General features: G+C 34.6%; 1 long non-coding RNA gene across 3 annotated transcripts; it reads left to right on the top strand.

Moving 5' to 3' along the window:
* Nucleotides 1-992: 992 nt before the first annotated feature.
* On the top strand, nt 993-5,629 carry LOC141406569 (uncharacterized). 3 transcript variants are annotated; one of them, XR_012413434.1, is made up of 3 exons: nt 993-1,432; nt 3,495-3,649; nt 3,991-5,629. It is a non-coding gene; the product is annotated as an uncharacterized lncRNA (long non-coding RNA). The 3 variants fall into 3 exon arrangements; XR_012413433.1 differs by lacking the exon at nt 993-1,432 and having other exon boundaries at nt 3,306-3,649; XR_012413435.1 differs by lacking the exon at nt 993-1,432 and having other exon boundaries at nt 3,318-3,587.
* The last annotated feature ends 7,253 nt before the right edge of the window (nt 5,630-12,882 follow it).

Raw genomic sequence — 12,882 nt, 5'->3', positions numbered from 1 at the left:
AAATATTTTCAAAAATTTATAAGTGCAATTATATATATGAGAAAAATGAAGTATTTTTAAATTTAAGTTTAACAAAAAGTAGTATTTATTTATTAAAATTATTTAATAATTTGGTATTTGGTTATAAGTTAAGGCAAGGTTATTGTTATAATTGAGAAGAAAAAGAAAACAAGTAAGCAAAGTTGATCAGTATTCTACTTAAATGTAATTATAATTGCTAGAAAACTAAAAAAAAATGAAACAAATTATTTCGTTTGTTTATATGATTTTGCAAGGCAAGGTAATACTGGCATTAATTGTACATGAAATTTACGATAAAAATTAAAAACTCTGTTTAATGTGTGGCCAGGCCACTTAGTCTTTGCATATGTGTGCAGTGTGTGATCCCCACATTTGAATTTTGTCAGCTGTGTTTAGTTGATTTGTCCTACAAAGACTGTGTTCAATAAACAAATTAGGAGGGTTCACACATAGTGATCCCATTCAAATATACAGGAAATCCCAGTGTAAGCCTTTTTCGATTGTTTTTCATTTTCTTCAGTCAACAAATTTAATATTTATTGAATATGCCCGCCTCTTTAGGCTTTAAAGGTCAAGCACATGTCTTTTTAGATAGCAAATGACATAATTATCTTAGCCTTTCGAAAATATTGCATGACTAAAACAATTTTTATTGTTGTGAAGACGTTTCCCCACGACCTTAATTACCAATTATTGCCATAAAATGTTATGTTTTTCATCAAAACAAACTTTAATAATGGGTAATTTACAAATTTGATGGGTGTCGTGCCATGGTAACGAAGTTAATAGATTTTACGACGACTACAAAACGAAAAGGGGGGAGGGTATTTAAAGTTGTGTCTGAAAAAGGAAAAAGTATAAAATTGAGAAATTTATGTTAATTGACTTCAAATCGAAGACAGTGGGGACTGGAAACGTGCTAAAGGATATTTTCTCATAAAACTAAGCAGAGAGGATTTCCACAAGAGGACTCACAAGTTAACTTTTTAGTATAAAAAAGTTCTACAAGTGAACTTTTTCGTATATAAGAGGTTCACAAGTGAGCTTTTTCGTATATAAGAGGTTCACAAGTGAACTTTTTCGTATAGAAAAGGTTCACAAGTGAACTTTTTCGTATAGAAAAGGTTCACAAGTGAACTTTTTCGTATAGAAAAGGTTCACAAGTGAACTTTTTCGTATAGAAAAGGTTCACAAGTGAACTTTTTCGTATAGAAAAGGTTCACAAGTGAACTTTTTCGTATAGAAAAGGTTCACAAGTGAACTTTTTCGTATAGAAAAGGTTCACAAGTGAACTTTTTCGTATAGAAAAGGTTCACAAGTGAACTTTTTCGTATAGAAAAGGTTCACAAGTGAACTTTTTCGTATAGAAAAGGTTTACAAGTGAACTTTTTCGTATAGAAAAGGTTCACAAGTGAACTTTTTCGTATAGAAAAGGTTCACAAGTGAACTTTTTCGTATAGAAAAGGTTCACAAGTGAACTTTTTCGTATAGAAAAGGTTCACAAGTGAACTTTTTCGTATAGAAAAGGTTCACAAGTGAACTTTTTCGTATAGAAAAGGTTCACAAGTGAACTTTTTCGTATAGAAAAGGTTCACAAGTGAACTTTTTCGTATAGAAAAGGTTCACAAGTGAACTTTTTCGTATAGAAAAGGTTCACAAGTGAACTTTTTCGTATAGATAAGGTTCACAAGTGAACTTTTTCGTATAGAAAAGGTTCACAAGTGAACTTTTTCGTATAGAAAAGGTTCACAAGTGAACTTTTTCGTATAGAAAAGGCTTTTTCGTATAGAAAAGGTTCACAAGTGAACTTTTTCGTATAGAAAAGGTTCACAAGTGAACTTTTTCGTATAGAAAAGGTTCACAAGTGAACTTTTTCGTATAGAAAAGGTTCACAAGTGAACTTTTTCGTATAGAAAAGGTTCACAAGTGAACTTTTTCGTATAGAAAAGGTTCACAAGTGAACTTTTTCGTATAGAAAAGGTTCACAAGTGAACTTTTTCGTATAGAAAAGGTTCACAAGTGAACTTTTTCGTATAGAAAAGGTTCACAAGTGAACTTTTTCGTATAGAAAAGGTTCACAAGTGAACTTTTTCGTATAGAAAAGGTTCACAAGTGAACTTTTTCGTATAGAAAAGGTTCACAAGTGAACTTTTTCGTATAGAAAAGGTTCACAAGTGAACTTTTTCGTATAGAAAAGGTTCACAAGTGAACTTTTTCGTATAGAAAAGGTTCACAAGTGAACTTTTTCGTATAGAAAAGGTTCACAAGTGAACTTTTTCGTATAGAAAAGGTTCACAAGTGAACTTTTTCGTATAGAAAAGGTTCACAAGTGAACTTTTTCGTATAGAAAAGGTTCACAAGTGAACTTTTTCGTATAGAAAAGGTTCACAAGTGAACTTTTTCGTATAGAAAAGGTTCACAAGTGAACTTTTTCGTATAGAAAAGGTTCACAAGTGAACTTTTTCGTATAGAAAAGGTTCACAAGTGAACTTTTTCGTATAGAAAAGGTTCACAAGTGAACTTTTTCGTATAGAAAAGGTTCACAAGTGAACTTTTTCGTATAGAAAAGGTTCACAAGTGAACTTTTTCGTATAGAAAAGGTTCACAAGTGAACTTTTTCGTATAGAAAAGGTTCACAAGTGAACTTTTTCGTATAGAAAAGGTTCACAAGTGAACTTTTTCGTATAGAAAAGGTTCACAAGTGAACTTTTTCGTATAGAAAAGGTTCACAAGTGAACTTTTTCGTATAGAAAAGGTTCACAAGTGAACTTTTTCGTATAGAAAAGGTTCACAAGTGAACTTTTTCGTATAGAAAAGGTTCACAAGTGAACTTTTTCGTATAGAAAAGGTTCACAAGTGAACTTTTTCGTATAGAAAAGGTTCACAAGTGAACTTTTTCGTATAGAAAAGGTTCACAAGTGAACTTTTTCGTATAGAAAAGGTTCACAAGTGAACTTTTTCGTATAGAAAAGGTTCACAAGTGAACTTTTTCGTATAGAAAAGGTTCACAAGTGAACTTTTTCGTATAGAAAAGGTTCACAAGTGAACTTTTTCGTATAGAAAAGGTTCACAAGTGAACTTTTTCGTATAGAAAAGGTTCACAAGTGAACTTTTTCGTATAGAAAAGGTTCACAAGTGAACTTTTTCGTATAGAAAAGGTTCACAAGTGAACTTTTTCGTATAGAAAAGGTTCACAAGTGAACTTTTTCGTATAGAAAAGGTTCACAAGTGAACTTTTTCGTATAGAAAAGGGTCACAAGTGAACTTTTTCGTATAGAAAAGGGTCACAAGTGAACTTTTTCGTATAGAAAAGGGTCACAAGTGAACTTTTTCGTATAGAAAAGGTTCACAAGTGAACTTTTTCGTATAGAAAAGGTTCACAAGGGAACTTTTTCGTATAGAAAAGGTTCACAAGGGAACTTTTTCGTATAGAAAAGGTTCACAGGTGAACTTATTTATGTAAAAAAACACAGGTGAACTTTTTCGTATAAAAAAGGTTCACAGCTGAACTTTTTCGTATAGAAAAGGTTCACAGCTGAACTTTTTCGTATAGAAAATGTTCACAGGTGAACTTTTTCGTATAGAAAAGGTTCACAGGTGAACTTTTTCGTGTAGAAAAGGTTCACAGGTGAACTTTTTCGTATAGAAGAGGTTCACAGGTGAACTTTTTCGTATAGAAAAGGTTCACAGGTGAACTTTTTCGTATAGAAAAGGTCCACAGGTGAACTTATTTATGTAAAAAAAATCACAGGTGAACTTTTTCGTATAGAAAATGTTCACAGGTGAACTTTTTCGTATAGAAAATGTTCACAGGTGAACTTTTTCGTATAGAAAATGTTCACTGGTGAACTTTTTCGTATAGAAAATGTTCACTGGTGAACTTTTTCGTATAGAAAAGTTTCACAAGTGAACTTTTTCATATTGAAAAGGTTCCCATGTGAACTTATTTCGTATAGAAAACGTTCACAGGTGAACTTTTTCGTATAGAAAAGTTTCACAAGTGAACTTTTTCGTATGGAAAAGTTTCACAAGTGAACTTTTTCGTATAGAAAAGTTTCACAAGTGAACTTTTTCGTATAGAAAAGTTTCACAAGTGAACTTCTTCGTATAGAAAATGTTCACAAGTAAACTTTTTCGTATAGAAAAGTTTCACAAGTGAACTTTTTTCATTTAGAAAAGGTTCACAAGTGAACTTATTTGTGTAGAAAAAATCACAGGTGAACTTTTTCGTATAGAAAAGCTTCACAGGTGAACTTTTTCGTATAGAAAAGCTTCACAGGTGAACTTTTTCGTGTAGAAAAGCTTCACAGGTGGACTTTTTCGTATAGAAAAGGTTCCCAGGTGTACTATTTCGTATAGAAAGGTTTCCCAGGTGAACTTTTTCGTATAGAAAAGGTTCGCAGGTGAACTTTTTCGTATAGAAAAGTCCATAAGGCGGCCATCAGACCATCTGCTTTTTCACATGTATGTTGTCACTTTGGGTATACTAATATGCAGAACAGTTGATGTCATACATGTGAAAGAGCATATGGTCTGATGGCGGCCTAAGTGAACTAGTTCTAGTAGAGAAGTTCACATGTTATTTCATATTTTGCAACTGTTTTTTTATTTAAAATTTTATTTAATTAAGAATGTGAAAGTAATCCACTGGAGGTTTACAGGTCTACTAATTTCACTTTCTTTGTTTGCATCAACAAAACTCCCAGTATTTGTTCTCTGAATTACAACTGATCATGGTAGTTGTGTTCAGTGCACACCAGGTTCCGTTAAGGGGGGTTCACATACCCTAAAAGTTTCGCAAAATTAAGAAATGTTTGTTCTACTGCATCAATCATAGCCAGATTTCTTGCACTTTAAACATCTGTTAAAGACTTGCATTTTGTTATTAGATTGTCAAGATTTGTTAATGTTTGTTTTTTTTAATAATTTAAAATAATAATAAAAAATACTAAACACATTTCACGCCATAAAAAACATTCATTGGAAAACAAAGGATATGTATTGTTTGTTAATGGTCTGTCTTACAAAAACAAAAAATACTAATATTATAAAATAATATTTCAAGTCTAGAAGAAGAAAATATATGAATAAAACAAAACAAAAATAAAAAACTAAATATGTATAACAAAAAAACTTCATTAACTTGTAGATAATCTATTTAATTTTTAGTACATAAATATAAAAAAAACTGAGTAATTATGTTAAAAAAAACAAATAAATTTAAACACTAGCCGAACAACAAAAAAATCTCATATTTATAAATAATAATAAGTAAGAAAAATAAAAAACAAAAGTTAAAACGATAGTAAAAAATTTACCAACAAAAGGGTTCTTTAATAAAATCATAATAATAATACATACAAACTAATTAATAAAAATTTAATAAATTGATAAAAAACAAACTCTTTAACTAGATAATATTGAAAATATAAGAAAAAAATATTAAAACAAAGCAATGAGTTAAAGAAAAAAATTAAAAACTATTGATTATATTAAACGCAAATTCCCCCAAAAAATAAAAAAATCATTACAAAAAAATATATTTACGTGTAACTGGACACGCTTAAAATCATCATTTCATACACTCCGCCCCTTCTTGAAAACAAAATGAAACACATTATTTAAACTATTTACGCATAATGTTTAAAATAGAAAAAATATGAAAATCCCAGAAAACATAATGCGTAAAACCATATCATGAGCTTTGCTTAAAAATCAACTTTTTGGTCGAAAAAAATTAAAAAAAAAAATACAAAAAAAAAACGCAATAATCAAAAAAAAATTGCTAAACCAAAAAATGTTATTTTTAAAAACCTTTCCCCAACCAAAAAATTTAAAAAACAAACATACAAAAATACAACAACAACACTGCTACAAAACCCAACAAATTTCTTCGTTTTTTAATTTAAAAATAAACAATGTTTAAATAAGTTTTTAACAAATGTATTCCACAACAACAACAACTTCACTAAATTAAAAACAAAAGAAAGAAAAACGAAAATACAAAGGAAATGCTTTTGAAAAGTCGTATAAGTTCATCACCAAAATAGACAAACTTTTTGAAACCGGAAACCACAATTACCACACACACACACAGTAAATACAACTCTGACACTAAGCAACCCAACAGACAAACAAAACCATTATTTCAACAATGAAAAAAAAAATGATAAAAACAAGAAGAACAAAGAAACCCGGAAAAGCAGCATATTTTACTTTTCATTCAGTTTGTTTATGTATTAGTATGTAAGTCTGTAAAGCTCTGCTTGTAGAAGAACTCAATAATTGATCAAATAAAGGAAAAATACTAAAAAAGGTTAAACTTTCACAAAAACAACACACAAAAAACAACAAAAAAACTCAAATGTTGTTTTATTTTGCAAATTGATAACGGGTAAGGATGAATGTGGCATTTTCTTTAACTGATTCAAAAACTGATGGCTGTGTTCAATAGTCTTTCAACAAGTGTTTAGATGAGATGTGTTCAGTGGGTACCAACAAAAATAGAAAAGAAAATGACCCAAAAGGTAACTTTGCAACTTTGTTCTCAAAAAAAAAAAAAAAAAAAAAAAAACGTTACAATTCCACAATAAAATTGTTTTTATTTCCACAAAGATAAATAACCGAATATTTAAAAACAGACGATTGATTGTTTTCAGAAAGAAGAAGAGTTGCAAGTGCTTGCTAGCAGAAATTTGTTCTGCAAGAATTTGCAAACTCTTAGTAAAAGTTCTCACTTTACGAAACCGACTCGATTTCAACTGTCAATTCCTTTGCATATACTTCAAATGGAACTTACTTACTTAGCTGGCCCATTACAGAACATTTGTTCCATAGGCCGAACTAAGACAAGATCTCCATTCCTCTCTATTTATTGCTTCGCACTCTGGAATACCGCGCCTTTTCGTCTCATCATCCACTTGTTTGCGCCATCTAATTCTGCGTGCACCGCCAAGCGGTCCGTATTTATACGCCTTTTTAGCGGGTTCATCATAGCTCATTCTTATGATATGGCCTAGCCAACGCAATCGCTGCATCTCGATACGTTTAACAATATTGATGTCGTTGTATAGCAGATACAGCTCGTGGTTCATGCGACGTCGATATTCACCGTCAACGCACATTGGTCCGTAGATCTTTCGAAGAATTTTTCTCTCCAACACACCAAGCACTGCCACCACCACTACTTGCGCAAGTACTCAGGCTTCGGAGCCATACATAAGCACGGGTAGTATCAGTGTTTTGTAGAGCGTTATTTTTGTTTGACGAGATGTGGCTTTGTTTTTAAACTACTTACTTAAACCAAAGTAGCATCTGTTGGCCAATACAATTCTTCTTTTTATTTCACAACTGATGTCGTTTGTTGTGTTTACGGAGGTGCCGAGGTAGACAAAGTCTTTTACTACCTCAATATTATAGGAACCAACTTCCACAGTCGGTCCGAGCTCAATGGACGCATTACGCGTCGACACCATCAACTTGGTCTTCTCACCGTTTACCGCCAGACTTTAGCAGATTCTCCTTCGACCTTTATAAAGGTATCAGTTACTTCTTTTACTGATCGGCCCATGATGTCTATATCATCAGCATAAGCAAGTAACATTTGACTATTGTGTAGATTGTGCCACTTCTTTTGACGTTTGCCTCTCGTATAACCTTTTTCAGCAGGATGATGAAGAGATCACACGAAAGGCTGTCTCCTTGTCTGAAACCTCTTTTAGTACCAAACTCTTCGGAGAGGTTCTTTCCTATTTTAACTGAGGACCTCGTGTCAATTAAAGTCGTTTTACAAAGCCGGATGAGCTTTGCGGGGATACCAAATTCAGACATGGCTTGGAATACCTTTGAACGCAGCAGGCTGTCGAAGGCTGCTTTATAATCGACAAAAAGGTGGTAGGTGTCGATCTGCATCTCTTGGGTCTTCTCCAGGATTTGGCGCAGGGTAAATATCTGGTCAATGGAGGACTTGCCAGGTCTAAAGCCGCATTGGTATGGTCCAATTATCTCGTTGACCATATGCTTTAGTCGTTCGCACAATATCCCTGACACGATCTTGTAGGCAATAGGGAGTAGACGTATGCCCCTATAGTTAGAGCATAAAGTCTTATCTCCCTTCTTGTGGACGGCGCACAGGATACTCAGGTTCCAATCGTCGGGTACTCGTTCCTCCTGCCAGATGGTGCTAACTAGCTGATGAATACACCTTATCAGCGTGTCTCCTCCGGTTTTGAACAGCTCGGCTGGTAAGCCATCGGCCCCTGCTGCCTTATTATTCTTCAGCCGATTTATTGCTGTCCTTACCTCATCATGGCTGGGCTGTATACATTCAATACTATTGGGATTGGGACTGTGGTATCTTCGTCGTCTTCGCTGCTATTGGATACCAACAGATTTGAAAAATGTTCTTTCCATATCCTGAGATCTGTATCAGTTACCAAATTACTTTGCTGGTCTCTACAGGAGGATGTGCCTCTACTAAAGCCATCAGTTTGATGCTTGATTTTTTTGTAGAATTTTCGGACTTCATTCTGGCTCCTGTACATCTCGATTTTTTTCACACTCCCGCTTTTCCATCTCTCTCTTTTTCCTGCGGAAAAGACGTTTCTCCTCTCTCCTTTTCTCCCTGTATCTCTCTCGTGCGCTACGCGTTGCTACTGATTGTAAAGTAGCCCTATATGCCGCATTTTTCTCTTCGGTGGCAGCACGACACTCCTGATCATACCATGGATACCTTGGTGGAGGTCTCTGGTATCCAAGTATGGATTTTGCGGCTGTTTGCATAGAGTTGGCAATGCTTTGCCATTGCGCTGATATGTTATCGGGATGAGGAGTGCTTTGATTAAGCAATTGGGCTAGTTGAGTGGAATATGATGTGGCTATCTATTGTAATTGCAGCTTACCGATGTCTATCTTTCGTGTTGTGTCTGTTCGTACTTTGTTTGCTACGTTTAAGCGAGTGCGTACCTTTGCTGCAACAAGGTAGTGGTCCGAATCAATGTTTGCGCCTCGGAACGATCGTACATTCAACACGCTCGATGAACGTCTTCCATCTATCACAACATGATCAATTTCATTTCTTGTTTTCTGATCTGGAGACAGCCAGGTGCCCTTATGAATATCGAGATGATTAAATCTGATACTGCTAACTATCATGTTTTTTGCAGCTGCAAAGTCTATCAGCCTCATATCATTATCAGATATTTCACTGTGGAGACTGAATTTCCCGACTGTTGGGCCAAAGATATTCTCCATTCCAATATTGGCATTAAAATCGCCTAAAATGATTTTAATGTCATGGGCAGGGCAACGGTCATATGTTTCTTCTAAGCGCTCGTAAAATATATCTTTGGTCTGTTCGTCCTTTTCTTCAGTGGGAGCATGAGCGCAAATAAAGCTGATGTTGAAGAATTTAGCTTTTATTCGAATTGCGGCAAGTCTTTCATTCACTGGGGTGAAGCTTGATACCAGATGCCTCCGTTTAACTACGAATCCGCAACCAAACTCATGCTTTACGTCATGGCAGCTATAATACAGTGCGTCACCTTTAGGTGTTGTTGTGACGCCTTTCCCAATCCATCGTATTTCCTGTATGGCAGTAATATCGGCCTTGTACTTTTCAAGTACGTCTGCCAATGCGAAGACTGCACCTTCTCTATAAAGAGTGCGAACATTCCAGGTGCAGATTCGCAGATCATGGTCCTTAAAACGTTTGCGGGGTTCGTCAACTTTGGAGGGTTTTGTTTTTCTTTTCTTTCGTTTTTTCATAGTGGGCTGTTTTTTCTAGGGGAGGGTTACTAACCCGACGCCCAAACCCAAGTTTTTAACGTTTTTATGGGTGAACGCGCGGGGAGGTCAGTGTCCACTTGGGATGAAAGGGGGACCTAGATAAATCCTGGGCTTTGCCATGTTAAAACCGGTCAGGACCGTTGCTTGGTATCTTCCATCCCCTACGTCACCCCGTGAATACAAGTTGCTACAACAAAAATCAAAACGATTCGAGAGCAGGTCCTAAACTGAATTTTTCCGAAATGTTGTGTGGGAGGTACCCGAAGGCGTGGACCGAATCAGTCCATATTAGAACCTCATCTAAGTTTGGTAGAAATTTCACGATGTGCAAAGTATGGACCACGTCGGTTACTCCCTTCAAGAGTTATCGTGCGCAAAAATTTTCCAATCATTTTCGAACTTTTGTGGGGGAGGTACTGGAAGGAGTGGACCGATATAACCCATCTTCAAACTTAAACTAAGTTTGGGCAAAATATTTCGATAGCCAACTTTTGGACCAAATCGGTTCATCCGTTAAAGAGTTATCGTGCGCACCATCCAGCCAGACAGACGGACGGACATTGCTAAATCGACTCCAAATTGTCTGAAACACATTTTGTCCAAACATACTTCGGGTCTAAAACCATTATTTCGATGAGGCGCAATTTGCCCGTATGAAAGTGTAAATACCGTCGTTAGCATAAAAGCTGAGGGTATAAATATGGCATAAATGGCCCAACTTATTTCGATAGCCAACTTTTGGACCAAATCGGTTCATCCGTTAAAGAGTTATCGTGCGCACCATCCAGCCAGACAGACGGACGGACGTTGCTAAATCGACTCCAAATTGTCTGAAACACATTTTGTCCAAACATACTTGGGGTCTAAAACCATTATTTCTATGAGGCACATTTTACCCGTATGAAAGTGTATATACCCTCGTTAGCATAAATGCTGATGGTATAAATATGGCATAAATGACCCAACTTATGTACATATGTATTTGCTCAAAGCATTTTCCCCCGAATTCGGTTAAAAATACAGGACACCGTGCTACATTACCTAGGAATATAATGCCAATATTCGCTGAGATGTAGTAGGAGGATACTTAAATAGTTTAGATTCTGATTCAATGGAAGCAGCAGAAAACATTTTAAGTTTGCATATAATGCAAGCTGCAGCTTCAGTAGTTGAAGAAGCTGCAGCAGAGCCTGTGCACAGTTCAGATTCATTAGTTGAAGAAGATTATGTTTCAATGGAAGCAACTTCATCACCTTTACTCACATCTTCATTACAATATGAAGGTGAAGAAGAAATTATTGATATTTGCTAGGCCTATAGAAGATCGGCCATTCAGAGTTCTGTTAACAACTTTTGACAACAAACATAAAAGATTTTATATTATTGTAATTTGAGTTTCTTTGTATTTTAAATCACAATAATGTTTTTGGCAACGAACATAACAATCAGGTGGGTTTAGTGTCCAACTGTATAAACTGTGGCTATTAGTATTGAAGTTATTGAAAATCCAACCCCCTCAATAATAAATTCTCCACAAACTGTAGCTTCAGTTGGAGCTAATGTGGAATAAGAAGAAGCTGCAGCAGAGCCTGTAAATAGTTTAGATTCTGCTTCAATGGAAGCAACTTCATCACCTTTTCTTATATCTTCAATACAAGATGAAGGTGAAAAAGAAATTATTGAATATTCTACCCCCTCAATAATAAATTCTCCACAACCTGTAGCTTTAGTTGAAGCTAATGTGCTCAAACTCCACAAACTCTGGAGGAACAATTTCAAGTAATGCTTGGTTCTTTTCTTATTTGACCTTTCGAACCGAAAGTTCAATTGGCAACCGCATCTGAACTGCTTAGTTCAACTTCAAAACGCCATATCGGTTTCGACCCTGAAGTAGAAACCATTCATGAGGACTTTTCTCCAATAACCCACTTCGTCAACGGTGTGTATTATATCTAGATGAAGTTTATGTAGAACACGAGGGAAGCTTAAAGCACATGTTTTCCTATTAAAAACGATCTTTACAAATGATCCACCTATCATTATTGGTATTGCAGATGAAGTAACACCAAAGAAACCACATTATTACCCATTCATTCAAAACAAATTAAAAGAAATTTTTCTTATTGCAAATACAATAAATACAAACATAGATATAGTTGCACTAGATGCCGGTCGTAGGCATTTATCTATGTGTCAGAATCACAAGCCTTATAGGAGATTAACTAAAACACACATTGACAAAGTCATGCTTTCTAGGTAATATCAAAGTGGATCGTACTCCCGCCAACTTCGAATTGGTACAGCTTGATACAAATACTGGTAAGTTTGTTAAAAAACGTTTGAGTAAATACACTTATCGGTATTCTTATGAAAGATTCAAATTTGAGCATTTCTTAGCTATTTATAGTAATGCCACTATAAATAGACTGAGACGATTGTTGATGCGCAATTTAATGCAACAAAACCAATTCGTCAAAATATAAAGCCTCTTGTAGAATTGTTTGCAAACGAATCAATTTATAATCTACACGATAAAATAACTGTTCTTAACAATGCTATTGCATTTATTCAAACCATTACATATAACGGCCCACCAATAAATAACCCTTGCCTTCATAAATCTCTGAAGAGTGTAGTTGATTATTTGCAAGATAATGGTAATATTTCTATATCGAATATGTCAACACATTTTTGCCCAATGGAAACAAAGCGTCCATACTACTCCAACGTTAGGAAATTTGCTCTACATAAGACAGGATCTTATAGTACAAAATAAAAAGAATATAGATATCGAATTATATTGTGTAGAAAAGGATTTCGAACAAGAAATATTGTAGTTTATTTTAATATTAATTAATATTATTTATTAAATTTAGTTTATTAATATTAAATTTTATTTATTTAAAAAAATTAAGTTGTAATGAAATTTTTAGTTCATTACATTAAAAACTGTAATTGTCATTACAAAACAAACAAACAAAACCAAATGACCAACAAACATAAATAAATTGCATTTGAAAGAGTAAAAGTTAGATGATGGCGAAGCCGTCCCACATCCGATATGTCTGAGGAGCT

The sequence above is a fragment of the Musca autumnalis genome, unplaced genomic scaffold (genome assembly GCF_047663935.1).
Source record: "Musca autumnalis isolate F117 unplaced genomic scaffold, ASM4766393v1 scaffold_5, whole genome shotgun sequence".
NCBI lineage: Eukaryota > Metazoa > Arthropoda > Insecta > Diptera > Muscidae > Musca > Musca autumnalis.
This window is presented reverse-complemented; position numbering and strand designations above follow the sequence as displayed.